Genomic DNA, 17,648 nt, shown 5'->3' on the forward strand with positions numbered 1-17,648 from the left:
AAATTGTTTAGAATCCCATATACCTGCTTACAATTTAAAGAGGAGATTATTGATTCAGGTGAGTGTTAGAGTACAGTGCTACTGCTAAGCTCTAACACTTTAGAGAGCAGAATGGTGTCTGACAGCGTACTGATCAATACTAAGCAATGAGGATGAAAAGAAGAAAAAAATTGGCCCTTCACACTCAAACAACTGAAAAATGTTAGTAGTCATGTATAGATGATAATTACTTGCTAGCCAGGTGGAAAGTACAGTTCAAAGCAGTTTTAAAGGGGAGACCACCCCAAACCTTACTCTGCAAAAATGGCAGCCTATAACTAAAAATGTACAACAAAGGTTCCTGATTCCCCAGCCTCTCCAATTACTTTGCTTGGTTTCTGGAAGAGAGGTTGGCACCTCTCCAATATACATGAAAGCAAAAGAATCACCAGACACTCTACAGCAGGTTAAGCAGGGTGGACCCCTGCGCGTTTATTCAAGTCTTGTGATGTAACGTTTCGGGGGCGGGCCCCTTCGGCACAAGACTTGAATAAACGCGCAGGGGTCCACCCTGCTTAACCTGCTGTAGAGTGTCTGGTGATTCTTTTGCTTTCAAGCCTATTACTAGACACATAAAGTGAATTCTCTAGAAGTTGGCCTATTTATATATACCCACCCTTTATATACATCCATCCTACATTATACACACCCATCCTCCTATTTCTGTTTCTTATAAATGGCAGGTTTTAAAAAAAAAAAAAAAAAAAAAAAACCTTAAGGCAGTGTGATCTATATTATAATTATAAATTATTATATTATACATTAATATAATACATCACAAAGAAATATACACTGTTACTTTCTTAACATGTGGTATGTCATCACTGTTAGGGCTCTTACACATGAGCGTTCTGACCTGCGCTCCCCTGCGATCCGTTTTTTGGCGTTCAGCCGCAGGGGAGCGCAGGAATAGACGCAAGTCATTATTTGAAATGGGGCTGTACTCACTCAGGCGCGTGTAGGCGCCGAACGCAGGTTGAGACGCAACATGCTGCATTTTTCCTGCGTTCGGCGCCTACACGCAGGTCAGAACGCTCCTGTGTAAGAGCCCTTACAGGTAAAAGGAAATCCCTGCCCTCTAGAGCTTCCAATTTAAGTGAACAATTTTGAAGTATTCTTCTTTAGTTAATTGCTATAATAAGATAAAAAAATGCATTTTATGATATGCTTACTGGCAAACATTCACAAATTAACTTTTGTTTCATTCCATTTAAAACTTTATTTTCGTGCGTACCATTGCTATTCATAGTATACACAGAAAGGGAACTCTACATAAAGGGGCAGATTTACTAAGCTCGAGTGAATTTTCGAAGTTAAAAAAGTTCGCTAAAATCGTTCGACCGAACTATTTTACTTCGATCGTACGATGGCCAAATTCGGTGAAAAATACCTTGAGTCGAAGTATTTCAATTCGAGGGTCGAATTTCAAAATATTTATAACTTCGAAATTAGACCCTTGATAAATCTGCCCCAAAGTCTCTGTAATGATTGTCAGATTTTCTTATAGCATTAACATGATGAAATGTCCAACACTCTGCCTTTAGGCCACTGATTAACATTCCAGCATTCCACAACATCTAATTTGACGCCATAAGGTATCTCTGGGTCGATAACTGAGGCAATGGCAGATAAGGGATCTTTCTGTAACTTGGATCACCATACCAATCATTCAAATATTAAATATGCCAAATATTATTGTTTTGCCACCAATACGGATTGAAGTAGTTTAGCTAGAATCAATACAAGGTACTGTTTTATTATTACAAAGAAAAAAGAAATATTTAGAAACTAGAAGTATTTGCTTAAAATAGCCTCTATGGGAAATTGACCTGTAATTTGCAACTTTCTGGATAATGGGTTTACATACAAGGGATCCGATACCACTGAACTCATCAGTCAGTCTGCTACAATGGTTACAGAAGGATGGCAAATGTTGCACCCTAGGCAAGTGTTGTGTATTGTTGAAACGAGGAAATGAATCAATTCTAAGCTTTCAGTTTCCCAGTCTTTTGTCTTGAGCAGAATGATATCAATCAGGTCTGACTGCATTGTGTGCATCACGTAGTCTTTCAGGGGACCAAAGACTAGTTATTTATATCTTAGAAAAAGTCATGTATATTTAGTGAATGTGAATGGCAGTCTCTGCTACATGTTCTTATGCTGTCATGGACTACAGGCCGTATTTATTTTGGTTTGTCATAGAAGAAAATGCTTGTGGGCACAGGAGTGATGTGTCCTGCAGAAGAAGAAGGTAATAATGAGTAATATGTTCAAGATGGTTGTAATAAAAATGAGCAGACATGGAATCACAGCTCACAGAAAATAAATCAGGAAGGACAAAGTCTAAGAGATGACTTCATGTTTTTATTTCATTTTATATTTCTAACCATTTCCCTTTCAAGAAAAAGTCAACGTTTTTCATCTCTTATCGAGCTCCTTTATCTCTCAGCAGTTCACAGAGTCTTGCACTCCTCCGCCCCCTCCCCCAAGAACTCCTTTGTGTTTCACACTACTATGGGGTCCGTCTGTTTAAACCAGCGCTGTTTGTTTTCGGATGGCAGGCGCGACAGAGGGGCACTTCCTGTGCAAGCAGGAAGCAGCCATTTCCCGTCGGTTTCCTGTTTCTATGACAACTAGGCCTCATGCATCAGGAAACTTTGACCCTGTTCAGTTGGTTGGATTTTGAGAGGAACATTTTTGGGAAGGCATTGATCATTTTACAATATTCTTTCTTTAATTGTAGTTCTTTTTTTTCTTTGGAAACGTTAATCAAAGCAGAACAGAAAGCTCAAATTTAACAAAAATATGATGTTGGACTTGGTGTCTGGTTTTGATCTAATTGTATAAACATTTTCATGTAATTGAACTTGGGAGGAGGGAGAGATTTTTTTTTAATTTTTTTGCCTGCTACATTTTCAGAAGATTATTGCCTGACGAGTACTAATGCTTTCATGTGATTCTCATACGGCACAACGGAGGCCAGTTTCTGTTATTTTCGCTCTTGCGCCTTTGTCCTTAGAAATGCCAGGAGGTCTTGTGGTTTTACAGAATAATATTTCAGAATACTTTTGTTATGACTTTACACTGTGGGGCAGATTTATCATAGGTCGAGGTGAATTTTCGAATGAAAAAAATTCGAATTTCAAACTATTTTTTGTGTACTTCGACTAGGGAATAGTCCAAATTCGATTTGAATTTGAAAAAAATATGAATATCGAAATGTATCATGTACTGTCTCTTTAAAAATTCGACTTTGACCATTCGCCTTCTGAAACCTGCCGAATTTTAGCCTATGGGGGACCTCCTAGAACCTATTTGGAGTCAGTTGGTGGACTTTGAAAAATCAAAGTTTTTTTGGGGAAAAATTTTGAATCGAATGCGCTATTCCTTCGTTTCGTACGATTCTAATTCAGCCGAGTACGCACCTATTCGATAGAAAAAGGACCTATTCGACCAAAAAAAAATTCGGCTTAATTTTGGTTGGTATTTTTGAATTAGAATTTCAAAGTTTTTTCAATTCGACCCTTGATAAATATGCCCCTATGGCTTTATTCAACCCCCTTTTTAAGTTTAATTGTTTGTTGGTGCTGTGTGTGTGACGCAGGGTATTTTCACTCTGGGTGCATAAACCTGCTTTGCACATGAAACACAAATCAAACAATAAAACCACAAAGCCAATATCACTTATATTCACCAGTTGCTGTGTCGCTGAATACTTTGTCAAATTTGCACAGGTGTGGGGAAACTGGTATGTTTCTTCCTCTTTTTATACTTTATTCAGTGATGTGATATGCTGAGATATAACAGCAGCTATGTAACTGCACACCATAGGCCTGCCATCACAATAGTAAAAGGATAAGCACTATAATGAACCTTTTCCTGTACATCCATTATCTGAAAACGCATTATCCAGAAAATCCGATTATAATTTTTTAAAAATGATTTACTTTTTCTCTGTTATAATAAAACAGTAATTTGTACTGGATCCTAACTAAAATATAATTAATCCTTATTGGAGGCAAAAAAATACTATTGTTTTAAATTAGTGCGAAAATAATTTTTTCAATAGACTAAAGGTGTGGTGATCCAAATTACTGAAAAACCCCTTATTTAGAAAATCCCAGGTCTCGAGCATTCTGGATAACATGTCCCGTACCTGTTTTGCATAACTGCAGATTGTTTCAGTAGTATATGGAATATGTCCATTTCCAAAGCCCACACTAAAGTGATGGACAGTGGAGGTAAGTGTCGCGATGCCTGTATTTTTATTTTGAGATTAGCATTAGACAGTTGTCTAACTGGATAAATTACTAATAAAAATAAGAGCCAGTGAATGTGCATTGATCAATCTCCCCTTTTGTTTGCCACCATGAAAAGTGAATCCTGAAATGACTGCCTAGAGGTCTGCCATGAGGCAAAGTATGATAAAAATAAGGCTGATGGAACCACTGGAGAGAAGTGGATCTGCTTCCTTCCCCAGCTCCACTGATCTGCAATGAAAAGTACAGCTTCCGCTTGCGTGCAGGCATACACAGTGGAGGTCAACCCAAAAACGCAAAAGCAGGTATTTTTGGTCTCCACTAATCTCTGTGCGCACTAAAGCAGAAGCTTGGGAAGGGAACAGATCCACTTATTTCAGCCTGCAAAAAAACCCGCAGGCTGAGAGCAGCGGAGCCATCACTCCATGTGCTCTGGCCTTTAGGCCTTTTTTTTTTTTTTGCAAAGTTTGTGCACCCAGTATATCAGCTCATGGTGCAAGTCCTTTATTGAATGTCCTTTTGACTGGTTAGTTGTGCAATAATATTGGGCCATATTGTGTTCAGTGAGAAAACATTATCTCGCAATTTATCATGTGAACACTCGTGGACAAGATTCAGTTTAAGTAGAAAAATCTTTTTCCTAATTCAGTTCCAGTTTTTTTCCCATAGACTTCAATAGCATTTTCACATGATAAACCATGAGATAAGTTTTTCAGAATTGAATTGCATCTCAAATTGAAACTTTGCACGTGTTAAACCTTGTTCTCATTGAGTTGAATCTGGCCTATTGCAAGGCCCTGCTTTACAGTGTAGTGCTCTGCACATTTTTATTCCTAATCATGAATTTAGAAACCAGGACCAAAGGCTCAATAATATATTCTGATGACTTCTTCATGCTGTCATCAATAAAGACAACGGTGTACAAGTCCCTCTGCATGGCTGCTTCTTGGAAAAGCCAGAGAAGATTGCCTTTGCATTACTTGCCTTAGAGAACATTAACTTCAGTATAGTTGTATCAAATTTTATATAAACACTGGAAGACCACCATTTGGTCATTCATGATTAATAGAAACTGGGGCTCATTTATAAACACTGGGCAAATCTGCACCTGGGCAGTAACCCATAGCAACCAATCAAATATTTGCTTTCATTTTTCAACCTGCAGCTGCCTGTAAATTTGCCCAGTGTTTATAAATGAGCCCCAGTGTCTATTAATCCTGAATGCCCAAATGGTGGTCTTCCAGCATTTGTTTATCTTCAGTGTCCTGCAACCCCCCTTAGAACTATAGTCTGAAGATTATGATACAGTTCAACGGCAGCTACAGGACTATGTATTGGACCCACCTACTTTAATTAGACCCTAGCCTTCTGTATTCTTGCAATGTCTAGCAACATTCCAAATGTATCTGCTCCATGTCAACTGTCAGCCTTTTGGAATCAGAATGAGGTTTTGCATTGGCAATGGAACTGAATGGACCAATCAGAACATTTTATCCTCACACTGACCAGAATTTCACAGGAGAAAAGAATCTGTAAATATCTTTGCAATCATAGAATATGTGTAAAATGTATGCCTATAGAGTGAAGCATACAGAAACATGTAAAATAAATATAAGCTATGAATAACCTGTGCAATATGCCCTTTAAACATTCTTAGTGATGTCATCAGTTATACTGTAACTTGTTCAGTGATGTCAGTTGTCACATGACTCATTCAAGCTTGTATCACGCGATACTGCAATCACGTGTATAAAAAGCCAAAACACGGGAACATGATATCCTTTACAGTTTGCTAGAAATGTGTTTGTATGCATTACTGAAACCAGTGCTTACATTACATAAAAGGAATCATTCATTCTCTGATTCCACTGGTTAGTGCCGTCTGAGGCTAGATTTTCCTCAGATAAACCAAATCCTTCCCAGGGTTTTTGTGGGATATCCCTCTTTAAGAGATTGTTGTCCACAGACATTTATGAGGTCACCGCTCTAAAGCATGCAGCCAGGGTTAACGTTACTGACAGTTGGGAATCACAGGGAGGAGAAATATGCGGAACACTGCCAAGTTCTGGTGATTGCAAACCACGATGGGATCCATCCAACGGAAATGAGTGCAATGCCAAAAATGTCTCCCACACAGAGATTCAATTTTAGAAATGTGCAGCGCACCAAAAAAAAATGATTAAACATGTGGAATATTTGTGTGTTTCTCTGTATGAAGAAACCATGTTGTGGCATAAGGTTACAGTTTAACCTGAGGGGGATAAAAACAGTTAGCACAGGGTTTAGCTAGTGATTTATCTCGTTGATTTCTTTCGTCATTTTCAACTGGCGAGAATATAAAGTAGCCTTTTTATTAGTAACACTAGGGCTTATTTACAAAAACTCTTTAAGGGCTCTTACAGACAAGCGTTTTTACCTGTGCTCCCCTGCGTTCCGTTTTTCTGCGTTCAGACGCAGGGGAGTGCAGGAATAGACGCATTACATTTTTCCAATGGGGCTGTACTCACACAGGCGCGTGTAGGCGCCAAACGCAGGTTGAGACGCAACATGCTGCATTTTTCCTGCGTTCGGCGCCTACACGCGCCTGTGTGAATACAGCCCCATTGGAAAAAATGTAATGCGTCTATTCCTGCGCTCCCCTGCGGCTGAACGCAGAAAAATGGAAAGCAGGGGAGCGCAGGTAAAAACACTCGTCTGTAAGAGCCCCTATGGGCACAAATTCTCAATGTGTGGGACCTAAGGGGTGTAGATTCACCTTAGACTTGCAGCATTATCACTTGTAAAGGCCACTAATTGCCCCTTAAAGAAAATAATAAACCCTCAAAAAGTGATTGGCTGAAAAATTATTTTGTGAGAAAAGGAATGTCTTGTGAAGTTAGTGAGCAGAGAAGAGTCATCTGATGTTTCTCTGGTCAACTCTAAACAGATCAACAGTGGCAAGTAGTTTCTCATTTCACTAAACTCATGTTCATCTCATGTAACTGCAGCCAATCACCCAAAATGAACAGAAGGTGTTCATTTTTAAGAGTCTCAATCATAATAGACTCAATCTAAAAACAAAATAATGGCAATTATTATATTACTGTATTGATTCTATTTGTAAGTCTGCAGTAGGACTCAGTTAACACAGCCCTTGTCTACCTGCATTATATTGTAATCTTTGCTGAGAAGAATCATTGTTCCTGGAACGTGGCCTAAAATATGACCGATAGCTTCCTACCAGAAACATGTATGAATAAGTGTCAGCTCACATATTCACAAGTGAACCTCACTTGATGCAATTTCCCATCAGCATTTGCCAGTTGGAGCAAGGTTCATTGGAAAATTGCTGGCATACTACATTCAGTCAAGTGCCATGTCCTCATAGAACAATAACAGCCACAAATACAATTGGCAGACACAGGTTTTTCCAGTAAAGTACATTAAAGGGGAACTAAAGTCTAAAATAGAATAATGCTAGAAATGCTGTATTTTGTATACTAAATATAAACATGAACTTACTGCACCAGAAACTCAATTAAACAAATGTTTTCAAAGTTGGCCGCAGGGGGCTGTCATCTTGTATTTTTGTTAAACATATTTGCAATACCAAGACCGTGCACATGCTCAGTTTGGACTGGGCTTCTGTTGGAAGGGTTAAGCTTAGGGATCGTCATAAATTATCAAAACAGCACAAGTCAAATAACATCTGCCATAGAAACAAAATAAAGCAAGACTGATTAATAATCAGAATTTGCAGACTGCCCTGGTTCTGCGGATACAAATCTCTACACGGTCGCCGGCTGCTCTACAGGGAAACAAATAAAGCTGCTTGAGTTCTGGGAAATAAGGTGGTGGGGCTCCCCCCTGCCATTTGAAAGTATGATTGTTTCCCTGCATAGCAGCTAGGGATCGTCTGAAGTTTCCCTCAGCAGTCAGAGCAAGTAAAACGAAGGGGGGATTTCACTGCATAGTCAGGTTTATTATAAAATCGGTACACATTTTTTTTTATTTGAAGTATATTGGAGATAGATTTCTTTTTCATTAAAGAAAGGATTTTATTTTTTTGCCTTTACATCCCCTTTAAGTCACCACCTTCACATTTAAATACTTACTGTACCTTCCACACACACCACACACCTTCCACATTGCAGTATTGCCCCTCTTTCCCCATTTCAGTAAACGTTTTGGCTGTCATTTTATTATATCTCTGTTTCTCCCCATTAAGATTAAGTGATTTCGCTGGTTACCATGGGAAGATTGACTTGTCATAACACCAGATTGTGACCTTATACTGCTCAAGCGGAGGAAACCATTGCTCACTATCACTGTAGGCAGCAGAGATACTTGAGCCAAAGGAAATAAAGCAGATAACATTAGGTACACAGAAACGGAAGAGCTTTGTGACACATGCTGTCTATTTACTTTCACTTGCAATGCAGAACAACTGAATGGCTTGAAATGGAACATGCAGTAGGCAGAGTTTCTGGAAAAGCATTGATGGGAGTTTGTGCTGGACCAAACCACAATGTGGGAGGAAGGGAAATAGATGCATTGTTGTCTAGACCATAAGAACTAGGTGCATGTAGAGAATAGATAGTCCTTCAAATGCAGGAGGTTTGAGGGCCCCACATGCAGGGCCGCCATTAGAAATCACGGGGCCCCGTACAACAACATTTTTGGGGCCCCCTGGTGCCCAAGCCCTGCCCCAGATACCGCCCATTCCACATCACAGTTAAAAGACCACACAGACATCAGTTATAAGTTTAAAAACAAAAACATTGGCGCCAGGGCCCCCCATAAAAGTGCTCCCCTTACAAGTAAAAAAAATTGGGGCCCCAAAAAAATATTTTTAAAAAAAACATTGGCACCAGGGCCCCTCCCTTACAAGTTAAAAAAAATTGGTGCCCCAAAATATATTTTTTAAAAAAACATTGGTGGCAGGGGCCTATAGAATACTAAAATAATACATTGGTGGCCAGGGTATTAAAAAAAAACCCCACAAATTGGTGTTCAGTAGAATTGAACTCATGGCTTCAGGACTTCAACTTCGCCTCCTTTCGTGACTTTGGGTCTTTTTGCCGCTTCAGGACTTCAGTTTCGGCTGTTTTCGTGACTTCGGGTCTTTTAGCCACTTCGGGACTTCTACTTCGGCTGTTTTCGTGACTTCGGGTCTTTTCGCCGATTTGGGACTTTCGGCTATTTTCATGGCTTCGGGTCTTTTCACTGCTTTGGAGTTTGGCTTTTCGGCACTTCCGCATTTTCGGCTGTTCGGGATTCAAAAATGGCCGCAAATCTTCGGCGCTTGCAAAAGGGGCCCTGTTCTTGTGGGACACCTGTCCCCCCTGTCCCCCCTGATGGCGGCCCTGCCCACATGAGAGAGGCAAATGTAAAAATCAGGGATGCCCAACTTGCCACCAAAATATCAGTAATGAGTAAAAACATATTGATATTTTAACAATTCATTTTATGCTTTGGAAATATTTGTTCCAGCGTAGAAAATAAGGGACTAATGGGAGGATGTAATATACACCAGAGCAGGTGTTAGCGCTAGTGATAATGAGTCATGTAATATTCGCCAGAAAACAATTTTACATTGCGAGTTACACTAAATATTCACAGAAATGCAATTTTAAGCAATGTTTGTTATTTTAATTACATTCCCCCTTTAGTGTTTTCTCACCATAAGCGATTTGCATCAGGGAGTAAGGATTCTGACAGGTGTTAGTGCTCAGTGCTGATTTTATTTTAATGAGTTTTTTTCATTTCAAAGGACTGTATTATCAAAAAGATACAATTTTGTGTGTGAGCAGAATGTTTCATGTTTACAACAGTAACATTGGCTTGACACAACAATTTGTACCCACAAATCATCTTTTGAAAAATGTCATACTGAGCAATAACATTTTACACCAGCAAGTAGGCTACTTATCATTACTGGTGCAAAAGAGGTATCCAGCTGCAAAGTATACTGATGTCACTTTGGAAAAAAAGGTATTTTATTTACATGTGCAGAGCATCTTTGTGCCTATAGCACTGCACTTTATTCATACTAGTTGCTACTAGTAGCTACGTGCAACTAAGCTGATGCTAAATACTAATAACAAGTATCAAGCAAATAGTTTCAATATGGCATTTATGTCGTTTTTGCAGTTCACACCACATATCAAGGGGTAATAAGGAATAAGATTATTGAATACATTGCAAAGTCCAATACTATGAGTTTGTGCCAGCATGGTTTTATGTGGTTATAAAAGTTAGCCCATGATTAAGTGCCCCTGTGGGTACGAAATGCATAGGGCGGATGGAGGTGCAAGTATATACTTTTTAACTTTGTCTAATAAAGATATATTTTTTTAACTAAAACATTTTGGTCCTGCGGATCTGTTTGAGTGCCGGACAGCCCTGCTTCTTCTTCAAGTTTTCTTGAGTGCCGCTCCCTAAAGCTGGGGGTCTGGGGCTGGTGCACCCGGACCACATCTACTACTTGGTGAGCTATCTACAGTAAATTCTGGAGCACCTTGTCTCTCTTACTACTGTAACTGTAATAAATGTTGCCAGACTAATTTAATTGCCTTGAGGAGGTGAACAGGAACCTAGACTCTAGAATGGAAGTGGATGTGATCTACCTAGACTGAAGCATTTGATAAAGTAGCACACAGAGGATTACTGGTTAGATTATAGAATTTTGGCCTGGAACATAATATTTGTACTTGGATATAGAACTGGCTGCAGGATAGATTAGAAAGAGTGATGGTAAATGGACCGTTTTCTAATTGGACCAGTGTTGTTGCAAGGGTCTGTTTTGTTTATTAATGACTTTGAGGTGGCCTTTATAGATCCCTCGTAAAGCCTCACCTTGAGTATGCAGTGCAGTGCGGAGTAAGTGCAGAGATGTGCAACTAGACTGGTAAAAGGGATGGGGGGTTACATTATGAGTATAAACAGTCACGGTCAAAGATTGTTTTATTTGGGGAAAAGTCTTTTTCAAGAGGACATGATTACTGTTATAAGTGCATTAGAGGACATTATAGACAGAGAGCAGGGGATCTTTTTTTCTCATAGAAAAGATCGAAGTACAGCCCCTTTAGGCTACAGCAACTGAACATTCATTTGAAGCAGGGTATATGGTTCTGTATATGGTGAGGGCAGTGAAGTTGTGGAATGCCCTGCCGGGTGATGTTGTGATGACTGATTCTATTAATGCCTATAAGAGTGGCTTGGATGATTTCTTAAACAAACATAATATCGAAGTCTACCGAGATCTTAAAGGGTTGGTTCACCTTTAAGTTAACTTTTAGCATGTTATAGAGTGACGAATTCTAAGCAACTTTTCAGTTGGTCTTCATTATTTATTTTTTATAGTTTTTAAATTATTTGCCTTTTACTTCTGACTCTTTCTAGCTTTCAAATGGGGGTCAAAAAAAAAGTCAAAAATGCTCTAAAAGACTACAAATGTAATGTTATTGCTACTTTTTATTATTCTCTCCTATTCATATTCCAGTCTCTTATAGAAAATTAATGTATGGTTGCTAGGGTAATTTGGGCCCTAGCAGCCAGACGGCTGAAATTGCAAACTAGTGAGCTGATGAACAATACCTCAAAAAGTACAAATAATAAAAAATGAAAACCAATTGCAAATTATCTCAGAATATCACTCTCTACATCATACTAAAAGTATCTACAGTTAGTATAGATATTGGTATGAATAATTTGCCACAAAAAGCAGAGCACAGCTTGCACCTGCCTATAGAACATGCATAAGTTCTACATTTTAGCTAACAGGATTAATTCGTACGAAAAGTTTAGTAAGACAAAATGAGGAAAACTACAGCAGTTTTAAAGCATGTCATGTCAAGAATCCTGAATATATTTAGTAAATGAAACCGGCTCAGCTCTAGTTGCATTGCATCAAAATGAAACAAACATATAAAAAAGGAAATTTTCCTTAAACCATGTCACATTTCGCACTTATTTTTAGCTTTCAACCCAGGTCGAACTTGGTTTTACCATTGTGCGGTAAAATATAGGTACTGTCTAAGTGTGCACATTTGTGCTATAATACAGAACAGCAGACTTTTGTGGGTTTCACTTGTTTCATATTTGAAGCGCACTGTACTACTGAGCAAGGTGCTTATTATGTCATATCTGTTATGTGTGTGAAACTTGTGGGACTCTCCCACAGCTCGATGTACGGGAAGCAGTGTTTATGCTGAAGAACCTGAGACGTGCACTTGTCTTGGTTTTGGTCACCCAGTAAGGCTCTAATATCATGTGCGCCCTGCCACTGCATGATCCCAGGGATGTAAACAGTAACCCACGCCAACTCTGATTTCGGAAACTAATCTGGTAATTGCAAGGCACACACATGAAATCCGCCCACTTAGCACAGTGTGTGATCTTCATTTCACAGTGGGATGTTTTAAAATAGTCTCTGAAATTCAGTTAATGATTGCGTGGGTGGGGGAAGAAGTATCATGTTTATCAGCACCGGCTCTGCATCCCTTCATATAGAAATTTTGTGCTCAAGATATTGTTACATTTTGAGAGTGCCCCATATAACTGATTCAGTGATTTTAAGCTCTGACAAACAGGGTCCCGCTTACCATTACCATTACCATTACAAGCTGGCCATAGATGTAAAGATCTTTAAAAGATCTTTTCGTTATCGTGAGACCACGATTATCTTGAAACTATCGTTTAAATGTACGATTTGTCCATCAACTAAAAAGACCACTTCAGGCGACATTGCCATGAAAACTGAGGGTAGCTGCCTGCTTGGCCCTGCAGACATAGATAGATTGCACTGGGACCGATAAAGATTTTTTGACCTGGCCGATCAATTTTCTGACAGATGTCGGCCGAAAACTCATTAGATGTACGATCGTTCAATTCCCATTAACTTCACTTTGACGGATTGGTCGGATTTCGCTAAAATCGGTCGTTCACCAAAGAAAAATCTTTGCAGCTTTGGGGACCTTTAGGCTCATTTACAAATGCAGAGCATGGCGCAAAGTGCTCTTTTTGGATGTAAAATAACATGTTTTTTTTCTTACATCATCAGAGTTTTTTTTCTTGCAACATCAGAGTGTTTTGTGTATTTCATTAAAACTTTAGGGTTTAGGGAAAGAACATATTCAGAACCAAAACCATTTAACTGAGTTTGTAATAGTTTTATAAATGGTACTCACTGGTGAGTTTGTAATAGAGTTGTATAGATGGCACTCACTGGTGCGTCCTACTCCACATGTTATTTTTATTCTGGGACATGTTAGATCCCTGTGTCTTTCATACAATCACTCGTTTTTTGTTATCATCAGAATGTTGACAATATACACACCTTAGGAGCTACTATATTTCACTTGTGGTCGTTAATGAGCCTTTGTATAATTGATATATGTACCCATCTATTGTATATCACAGTGCAATATGTTGGTGCTTTATTAACAGTTGCACATATTAATGTTGTTCTGGTGTGATTGATAATGCTCACATAGGTTTCTGCTGTTCAGCTTGTGATCTATATCTTGTTCAGCAAGACATTTTTATCCTATGTGTGTAGCTAAGTGATTTATTGTTTAGCAACTGTGTCTGGTTATAAACACTCATTTCCTGTGAATCACGGAGGATTTGTTAAAAAATGCTTAGTTCATTTCATAATTTTGAAGAAGGTCTATATTAATCTGTTATGACTGATTTTGGGCCATATTTGCTTTTGCAGTGTTTTGTTTGTGTATTTCATTAAAACTTTAGGTTTTAAGGAAAGAACATATTCAGAACCAGAACCATTCAACTGAGTTTGTAATAGTTTTATAAATAGTACTCAATGGTGAGTTTGTAATAGAGTTGTATAGATGGCACTCACTGGTGCGTCCTACTCCACATGTTATTTTTATTCTGGGACATGTTAGATCCCTGTGTCTTTCATACAATCACTCATTTTTTGTTATCTGTTAAGGTGGCCATACACACCATACACTGCGCAGTTGCTAAATGAGCAGATTTTTACCCGATAGGCCCAGCAAAGTCAGGGCGTAATTGGACTAATCCGATCGTTCAGCCCTAGGGCCAAATTATTAGTTTAACAATTTGTTTAATACCTTAGTGCAGCATCTATTTGGCAGCATGCAATGGACTGAAGAAAACGTAAGTGATCTTACAAAGATCTGATCGCACGAATCATCCCATCTCCCGACCTGCCACTAACCATTCCGATCAAATAAAGTACAAAAGAACAGATCAGCCGATGTTCTGCCCCTGACAACAATCGTACGATAGTTATGTCCGACAAAAGCTAGTGACAGTCTTCCACTGAAAATCATACGATCGGCAATACATGCAGAGATCTTATCGGCAGGCGACAGAAATCTTTTAACCTGTCCGATCGACCAAACAAACGATCTCCGCCGACGAAAAATGTCAGGGCTCTCTACACGCGGTCCGAAAATCGTACGAACCCTCGATTCGTACGATCAGATCTTTGCCTCTATGGCCAGCTTTAGATTACCTAAGGTTTGGGATGGGACCGGTTTTAAAAGTTAATGTTAAAGTCTAACCGACTGTGACACACAAAGGTGTGTGCGTTTAACTTTTCCACTACAGCTTTGTAGTTTTGCTTCGTGACGACATTGGCCAAATATGCATCGGTCGAAGTCCGTGAGTCATTTTAGAGCCTGCAATAGCTGCCTTGACCAAGTCATTGTTTGATTTCTCATGAACACACCAAGAACTTAAGTGCAGATATCACTGTTTGAGATTGTTTTCACTAGTCACTAAAACTTTCATAGATAAGAATAGGGCACTTATTAAGTTGAAGCTTCCCCCTAGCATTCCAACCTTTGATCAGGACACCCTCAACTCATAACAAGATTACAGTTATAGGTAAACACTTGTATATCAGCCATTCAGCCGTAGATCTAAGAACAGGCAAAGGCTAATGGCAGACATAGCAGATCTCAGCCTGCAGAGAAACTTAGGGTTAGTCCACACGAGGAGACTCAGGGAGATTTTGTCGCCTGGTGACTAATCGCCTCGTCTTCTGAGCGACTATCTCTCCGAAGCGCCTTTCCCATAGTCTACAATGAAAAGTTGCCTGAGGCAACTTTGGGCGACTACTGAAAACACATCGCCGCGTGTGCATTAGCGCAGGCGACTTTTCATTGTAGCCTATGGGGAAAACACGCTGAGGCAGTTTGGGGAGTCACCAGGCGACAAAATCTCCCCCGATTCTCCTCGTGTGGCCTTACCCTTAAGGTGGCCATACACAGGGACATCCTCTCGTTTGGCGGTCACCATACAAGCAAATCTCTCCATAATATGCCCACATTGAGGTGGGCGATATCGGGCTGATCCAATTGTGGGCCAGATATTGGCAGCAATAAGCTGCTGACTCTTGTCTGTCAGCAGCTTTTATCGCCCGTGTATGGCCACCATAACTGGCTTTCAGGCTGCGCTCCCTACCACTTCAACTGTCCACCCTGTAGTTTTAGAACTACTTAAATACAATTAACTAGTATCAGCTGTTCAATTCTGCCATAACAATTGGTGGTATCTTTAAAAAAAAATGGCCGAAACAATGTGAGGCAGCCTGCAACAATCACCTGCATTTTAGCATAACTGCTTCCAGCAGAATTAAAATATGCTTTGTGCCATAGACCTTTACTATCCCTTAAAAATCTTCTTAGCGTTTGTAAAGTGCAAGGTGGCACTTTGTTACCCTTTTAGTACTAGCCATATACTATTGCTGAGATTAAACAGCCTGCATCTGTTTTTCTCTCCATTTAGATCAAGTAAGAGTTAGTTTCAAGTTTCCGTTTGACTCATGACTGACACCCCTTTTGAGTCATTTCGGGTATGCTTTTCTGTTGTGCTCACGCAAGGCCTGTTTACAATTAGGTTGCGTTGGGATTCCCAGAAAGAGCCATTGCCCTCAGAGCTGCTCTCCGGACATCCTGAAATGAAATGCCACAGGTGCTGGCTGCTAAAAATAATTGTGCCTCTGCAAGAAGTGGTTAATTCTTGAAATGAAACAGTTTTGAAGCAACGGCAAGACAGCAGTGCAGCATGTCGCAAGGCAGCATGTCGCAAGGCAGCAGTGCAGCAAGTGGCAATGCCAAACTCTGCACAGTTTATAAAATCAACATTATTGAATCACTGTGTGCCTTGCTTGATTTCTGGGGTTTTGGTGCAGTGACCCATTTTCTAAGGGGCTTGCATAATGTTACAGAGGTGCAGAGCTGAAAGAACTAGTGGTTAAGGCAACACTATTTTGGTCATTTATAGGTAAACTTTACTTCTGACCCAATTTCCCTTCCGGACGTGTACAGTTTACCACAGAAAACAGATGTGCTTCTAAAATAGTTGCTACAGTCCTTAACAGCTGTGCAGAATTTATTGCTGGTAGTCATATTTTCTTTGTCTCTTGCCATGTTTTAGGGGTGGGGCTGGAGAAAAGGGGGCCCTGAGTAAAGCAAGAAGGCCTCTGTTTTTGGAAAATTCAATTTTTATATATAGAACAAATGTGCAAACCCTGCAAGGGAATATGCAAGATCTGAGGTGCTATGTTTGATTGTGCTTCTATGAATATGCAGAGTAAGCAGATGCCTAATGAACTAAAGGTCTGGCCGTCTGAATATGACTCTTTATGCATCGTCATGGTATGTGTTCTGCTTTGCCCTATCAGTTGAAATCAAATGCATTAATTGTTCTGAAGGGAAAATGTGCAAGTCCAGTTGGCATATGCATGGGCAGATCATGTTCTATGAATGCAGGTAACATTTACCTATAACTATTACTTGACCAGGCAGTAAGGACAGGGCATGTAAGAACAATCTCTGTTGTTCATTCATAAGCAATTGAAGGGCATGTAATTATACACCTAGTCCTTGTGCACAAATCCTATAATTTCATACATCTTGGAACCACTTTGCAGTACAGCTTGCACCTTGGATGGGTGTAATTATGCTATAATTCTTGGGGAAATAACATGGCAAATTGCACTGATTCTTTGTACTTATCCCCAGTAGTAAAGGAAGCCCAGATAAAACCTTTCTTTCTAAAACTGAGTTTAACTATGAATCCTATCCATTTGATCAAGCATATCTGCTCGCAGACATTCTATCCAAAAAATTTTGAGACAATCTCTTAATGTCATTTTACTCTGGGTGGACATTGGTTAATCTACTATTACTTGTTTATAGGAAAAGGATTATTTAAAACAGTTGACGTTGCAGGCAAAGAATTAGATCATAATCAGGCCCTAGGGTGACCTATCAGGAGAGGGACAATAATCAGGTCATAATGGGAATCTGTCAAGAGTTGACTGCTGAAAAAACCTGATGCCCAATGGGCAGCCTGATCTGTATTTGGCAG

General features: G+C 39.6%; 1 protein-coding gene across 1 annotated transcript in view; it reads left to right on the top strand.

Annotated features, from left to right (window-relative positions):
- hdac7.L (histone deacetylase 7 L homeolog) overlaps positions 1–17,648 on the top strand; it is a 197,107-nt gene that overhangs the window by 57,545 nt on the left and 121,914 nt on the right. The gene's annotated exons all lie outside the window — the stretch shown is intronic.

The sequence above is a fragment of the Xenopus laevis genome, chromosome 2L (assembly GCF_017654675.1).
Source record: "Xenopus laevis strain J_2021 chromosome 2L, Xenopus_laevis_v10.1, whole genome shotgun sequence".
NCBI lineage: Eukaryota > Metazoa > Chordata > Amphibia > Anura > Pipidae > Xenopus > Xenopus laevis.